Consider the following 7,044-nt stretch of genomic DNA (forward strand, 5'->3'; position numbering starts at 1 on the left):
TATCGTTCACAAGCATCATAATCTCCGTCTGCCTCCTTGCGATACCATAACTTTCAAGGGCGATTATATTTCATGGCCAACTTTTCGTGATATGTTCACGGCCATTTATAAAAGCAATGAATCACTTGACGGAGTTCAAAAACTATATTACCTTACGCAAAAGACACAAGGTGAAGCAAGGGAAATTGTTGAAAAATGTCCGTTGACCAATGAAGGTTTTGACACTGCTTGGAAAAACCTTAGCGATAGGTATGAGAATAAGAGAATTCTTATTAATTCCCAATTGAAAATTCTTTTCAATTTAGATTCAATAGAGTCAGAGTGTGGGACTTCTATTAAAAAATTGCAGAGGGATATCAACAATTGTATATCCGCCCTTAAATGTCACAAAATTGACATTACTAACTGGGATGCAATTATCACCTACTTATGTTCAACAAAATTACCTGAACTAACACTATCGCTTTGGGAGCAGTCGGTCGAAAATAAGACGGACATATCTAAGTAGGAGAACATGGACAAGTTCCTCACTAATAGATTTCAGACTTTGGAAAGCGTTTCAGGTCTCCGAGGAGCCAAACCAAAGATTCAGAAATCGAATAGTACACATAAATCCTCCCCCGAACCTTCACAAAAGAAGCTTGGCGCACATCAATCTAGTGTTGCCAATAATGCGTGAAAGATGTGCAAATCAAAAGAGCACAAACTTCATAGATGTCCCAATTTCAAAAGGTTAGAGGTTAGCAAAAGGATTAGTTGTATTAAATCCAATGGCTGCTGCCTCAATTGCCTCTCTTCGGGACATTCGGTGTCGAGATGTACTAGCCCGTACAATTGCGGCACTTGCCACTCTCGACATCATTCTTTATTGCATTTACAGAATCAACGGTCGAAACCGTCTAGCAAATCACAGAAACCTGAAAAGAACTTAAGGTCTTTATCGCTGATGCGCGTGATAGAACTTTATCAAAGTATGCACATCAATTACTTGAATGGCATTTCATACCGCCATCTGCGCCGCATATGGGCGGCCTCTGGGAAGCGGGCGTTAGAAGCTTTAAGCCATACTTCAAAAAGATTGCATTAGTGGGGAAATATACATTTGAGGAGTTTAACACGCTTCTATGTCGAATAGAGTCATGTCTCAATTCGCGACCTTTGAGCCCTGCTTCTAACCAACCTTCTGACTTAGAACCTCTTACCCCGGGTCATTTCTTAGTAGGAGGACATCTATTAGCCCCACCAGAATTAGATACGAACGAGAATCCTGCTTCGATTGTTAATCGATGGCAGAAACTGAAAACTATACACCATAAATTTTGCCGAAGATGGAAATCCGAGTATTTAGCTGAACTACACAAACGGAATAAGTGGAAGCAACCTCAAACTAACATAAAGGTCGGAGATCTTGTCGTCATCAAAGAGGATAATTTGCCACCTAACGAATGGAGAATGGGCAGAGTGATCAATTTATATCCCGGTTCCGATAACCGAGTTCGCGTCGTAGACCTTATTACAGAATATGGTCAGGTTACTCGACCGTTAGTGAAGTTGGTACTACTACCAACAGATACCATTGAAAATGAGGAACCTACTTCAAGGGAAACTAGATCTAGGAAAAAACCCTAATCAGCAAATTAGCTGTTAGGCAAATTTTAACAAAAAAAAATTTTCTTTCCTTTTACTTAAATGTCGAGGTGCATTCATTCGCATTTTCGTTGTTCAAAACATTTTTTTCTCATCGCATCTCGTTCATTTTACCCAAAAAATACAAACACTTTGTTTTATTATAATGCTGTAATCCAAATTACCAATGGTATTGGAGTTGCCCATAAAATTCATTTTTTTTTTCCATACAAACTTTTCGCGTTTGCATATCTTTTGATTTAAGTAATTCTTGCATTCGTTGAAATTTAATCGAACTTCACAAAAATTCCGAAAGGTTCAAAAGGAAAAAAATTTAATTGTTTTTTTTTTTTTTTTTAACACACTCCAACTCATAGCAACTTTCGGCGGATTATACGCCTTGTTTAGCGCAAATCCAAAATAAAAACCCATCTGTGAAAAATATTTTCACGTTCCTTCAAAAAAATTTTTTTTTTTCTAGGAATTTTTTGTTCAAAGGCACCGACCCACTCTAATGCTCATTCTGATTTTGCCAATTTATTTAAATAAGCATAACACGCGGCCTATTATTAAAATAACATTAAAATTCAGAAATTATCGCATTTCTGAACTTGGGCCATTGCACTTGGGTACATTTTCCAGCACCCTGTTTTTCTTGCATACAAATCTACCACTTACCGGCACTTTGTTTTGATTTTGTTCTTCCTTTATTCCCGGACATCATGAAAGTAGTGGTGCGTGGTGAATGCATTTTTTTCAATTCGATAAGTGCACCAAAGGTATCGACAGGTGTGATAATGCAGCGTTCACAACCTGCAACTAGTTGTGTGGGCTGACTGCAAGATACCGGAATCGATATGAAATGTATGAAAACGTTGTAAAATTTACTATTTTAGTCCGTATAAAGGCAAATTTAATGAAAAATTAAAGGGGAGGATACTAAATGCTTCAGATTAACAAAAATCGCTCCAAAATATGTCAAGTGTTAATGCTGAAGATTTAATTTACTTATTTGCAGAAGGGTCGTACGAAATCTTTTACTTTTCTTTTTGGATCGCATATTCAATAAAGCAACATACATATGTATATGCTCGAGTATAATGAGCTATAAAATTTTGGTTTCTGGGTAAAAATACATACTTGCCACCCAGAATACTCACTTTAGCCACAAGTCGCAGCCGCTACTATTAAAGCGGCTTAAACCACCTCAGTTTCTAATCGAGGTAATCGGTAGAATTATTGCTCGCCAGCATATATACATGACATTTTCCATCATACCATTGTTACCTCAACGGGGAAAAATGTCATTACAGCACAACATGACCCGTTATTCTGCTATGCGCAAACGCATTGAGTTCGGAGGACAATACAGCCTCAAGTGCAAATTCTGCGGCCGATATCATCCGATTCGGCTTTGTCCAATCTTTCGAGCCAAAAAACCGGAAGATCGTTTATGTGCGGTGCTCATACACCGCTATTGCACAAATTGCCTGGCAGGCACTCATAGAACAGAGAGTTGCTCAAATGAGGGAAGATGTCGTCGATGCAACGACGACCACCACACTCTTCTCCATATTGACACCTCTGCCGACCCGCGAAGAACAACGCACAAACCATTAAGGTATTCACACCACGAAGACGACGACGATGACATCATTTCGTCATCAGTGGTCGAAGCTGAAAATAATGCGCCTGTAGAGTTGGAGGAAGGTGAAATATATGTCTCGCAAGCGGGAACTAGTGCTTCCCGCAGAGACACCAACGAGGAAAGGGAGTTAGATGCACTCCCAACCGCACGAAGCAGCGATATGACCGACCGCCGACTTAGACCGTTGTTGCATCACGAAAAAAGGCAACAAGATGCGTCACGAGCGATTAAGCCGTACCGTCGACAACAAAATGCCCAAGCACATCGCCAAAAGCAAAACAAACCCCGGAGGAGAGTGGAACCTTACGCTTTCCAGCCTCTGGTTCGCAACAATTTTCGATCTGGTGTTCAGGAACCTGCTGCGTTAATGAGCATACAGTACACCACCGCGATTACACCGACTGCAGTCGTCAAGGTCGAATCCGGAGGGCGATTACATTTAGTTCGTGCGCTGATTGATCCAAGCGCCAGTACCTCAATTATCGCGGACGGCCTTGTAAAAGATTTAAACCTATCTCCGACAGCGACAAATAAGCAAAAAGGTTGCTTTATCAAATTACGAGGCAACTACGGGCATCCGAGTACGGTAACAACGCATGCTATAGTTCTGCGGAACTTTTTCAAGCGCTCACCGGCTAACGAGGTTGATAGTGCAATCGTCAGAGCGTACTCCAACCTAAAGCTTGCCGACGCGCGGTTTCATAGTCCTGCCCCGGTACGCCTAGTACTAGGAGCAGACGTGTTCCCTAAAATATACAGGGGCACAATCCCAGCATTCACTCTTGGTCCGCTACTAGCCCAAGACACCGTCTTTGGGTTCGTGCTTTCGGGGGCCTGCTAAAATCGCATACGTCGTTATTTTTTTTTCTTTCATTTTTCAAACATTCAACTTTTGAATTTATATACATACATATATTAAGTGCTGAACTTATTCTACATCAATTTTTATACATTTTATACGCTAACCAATTGAATTTCGTAATAAACAAGTGCATCTGAAATTTTTAATACACGTCCATACATTTTCTTTCTTTTTGAATTTCTTTCCAACAGTGTACCATTGGAAAACTAGTAAACTTGGATCTTGGTGGCTGGCTGTTGTCCTTCTAAGAAATTGCTTATCGCAAGGGAGCCGGCATGTTTATGCCTGCGGGCCAAACCATAAATATTTGCGGCTGCCCTAGGAACATAAATGTTGTCGGCAGCCTTAGTATGCATTCTGTTAAGCTTATGTTAACAGCAACTGTTTGACTACTTTTGTCAAACAGTTAACTACAATAATCGTTCGATCTTACCGTTTCGCGAGTTCGAGGATTTTATGCAAAAGAAGGCTCTTTCACTTCTTTTGCGATCATCCAAGGAACAGCAGTCTGCAGCCACCACGATTTCCGTAAGTTGAAAATAAAATTATTAATATACACATATATACACGTACATATACACATACACATTACAATTTCATATTGTAGTTAATAAAATTTTTGTATATTTAATTAATTAAATAAAATATTTTTATAACGTGAATCTAATTCTCAATTTTTTTCAATCTTCATTTATTTCGGCGGACGAGCCCAAGGTCTCCTGCTCCCTCGAACAAAGGTATAAACAATGCACATTATTGCATTTCATGTGGTATTCACTGAAATGAGTAATGAATTGGTGCTACAGCAACATCAACAGGGGAGCATAAGAAGAAGACGGCGGGATAACACAAATCCGCCGGAGTTGTCTGCTTTCATTCAGCAAAACAATTTTCTGGCGACCACGTCGAGTTGAGTTCGCCTTTCGCCATATGGTAAAATCTAATTAAGCCTTCTTAAAAAATCCTTGCGCAATTTCTGGATGGCTGCATCAAATACACAAAGAGCTCTTCCGTTGCTTACGATATACTTTTCGACTTAAAATAAAGAATATTGTGGTTGTTGTTGTTGTATTAACAGTGAGAATATTGTGATAGAATGTAAATACATATTTTAGCACAAATTTGTACAAATAAGTGTTCTTTCTTAAAAGAACGAATTTCCTTTAACTATTTTGATGCATTCCCTTTAATTTAACTAGTGCAAAAACTCCTATGAAATGGCAAAGAAATCTCCCTCTCCCTCACATTCATAATACCTACTTTTCTCCCATAACCGGTTTCCTCTTTTTCGAACATTGTTCAGAATAGGAGGAAAGGGAGAAGTGAAAAAACTCACAAGGAATTTTTATTTAGAACACGAGGAATGGGAGAAGGGAAAAAACTCGCACGGAATTTTCGTTTAGAATTGGGCTGTATATATTCATTTTGAAAAGTTAAAACACCTTTCCGCGTAGGCGGCCTTCGGCCGCGCTTATAAAAAATAACCCTGGGCTACGCCATGCCAAGACCGGGTGTGTGGTATAACCAAATATTATCGAAAATAAAGATGTTGCAGGGACGAAAAATCGTGGGAAGCATGCAAGCTTCACAAAACTTCTAGTAGGTCACATTCACCACTTACCACAGCAGATTTTGTTAACTACCACTGTCTGTATTTGTTATTTAATAATTATTTGTACACTTTTTATTCAGGTAATGTGTTCAGAATTTTAAACTTTTACACTCTAAAACTCCAGTAAGTGTATTTCTGTGCTTAAATTATGTTGAAAATTGTGTTAAAGTTTTTGGTGTGGTGAAAGTGACCTACTAGAATTTTGTTACGCTCCTCTGCTTTCCACCGAAGTTTGCGCCTGCAACACCTTTATTTTCGATAATATTTGGTATAACCGTCCCTGCAAAAACGCTCCACGTCATTTTACTAGTCATTTTACGGTCATTGTGACTTTCTGCAGCGGTTATATTCATAGTCACGTTTGCATGGGCGTGATGAACTTTTGTGACCAAATTTTCCGTTTCGTTCCTATTAATGTGATTGTGCATTCCGCTCCCACTTATAGGATGTGAGCATAGCATTGTGCTGCTCACACACGTCACAATGCTCGTCAAATGGCGGTCATTTTTCCGTCATTTCACTCTACATTTTCGAGTCATTTGACAATCAATTTTACTGCGGTTTTACCATTTATATAACCGCCATATAACGTGAATTTTACCTGCAGATTTACTTTACCTGGAACAGCCATATGAATAAAATATGAACCAAAAAAATTGAATTTTCAATATTTATTATTTTCAATATTGTAACGAATGTTAGCAGCACTGAGCGATGCTATCGTCTCTAAGCGATGCTAACCAGTGACGTGAATGCACATCAATAATTCATCATTATGTATCTACATAAACGAATAAATAATTGCGTCTACACATATGTACGTATACGAACATCTGAGCGGCAATGCACAAATACATGCATATATCTTATCTGAGTTGTCACAAGAGAGAGCAATAATTTGTGCACGTAGTTGTGGCTGGCGATTTTGTAGCCGAAACAACTAGTAACTTCTGGAAATCGAAGAGCCTAGAAGTATGCAGCGTAAACTATAAAAGCAGTGCAGGCGAGTAAGAAGAATTCAGTTTGATTTGAATTGTCAAGCAGTTACGAGTAAGACGATATCTAGCGAGCAATAGCACTATTATTTTGAAAGTCAGTTTCCTTTAAGATATGAGTTTGGTTATTAAGCTATTCGTTGCACAGTTTGAGTGTTATTGTGAAGTATTTTAATAAAGGCCATTTTTCCGTTATTCAATATTGGAGTTATTTATTCAACAGTTTAGCGATACGATCCTAGCAAAAGGGCAAATAAGAGGATTTGCAGCAAATTCGTTACAATTGGTGTCAGAAGAGGAA

This window comes from Eurosta solidaginis, chromosome 1 (genome assembly GCF_040869045.1).
Source record: "Eurosta solidaginis isolate ZX-2024a chromosome 1, ASM4086904v1, whole genome shotgun sequence".
NCBI lineage: Eukaryota > Metazoa > Arthropoda > Insecta > Diptera > Tephritidae > Eurosta > Eurosta solidaginis.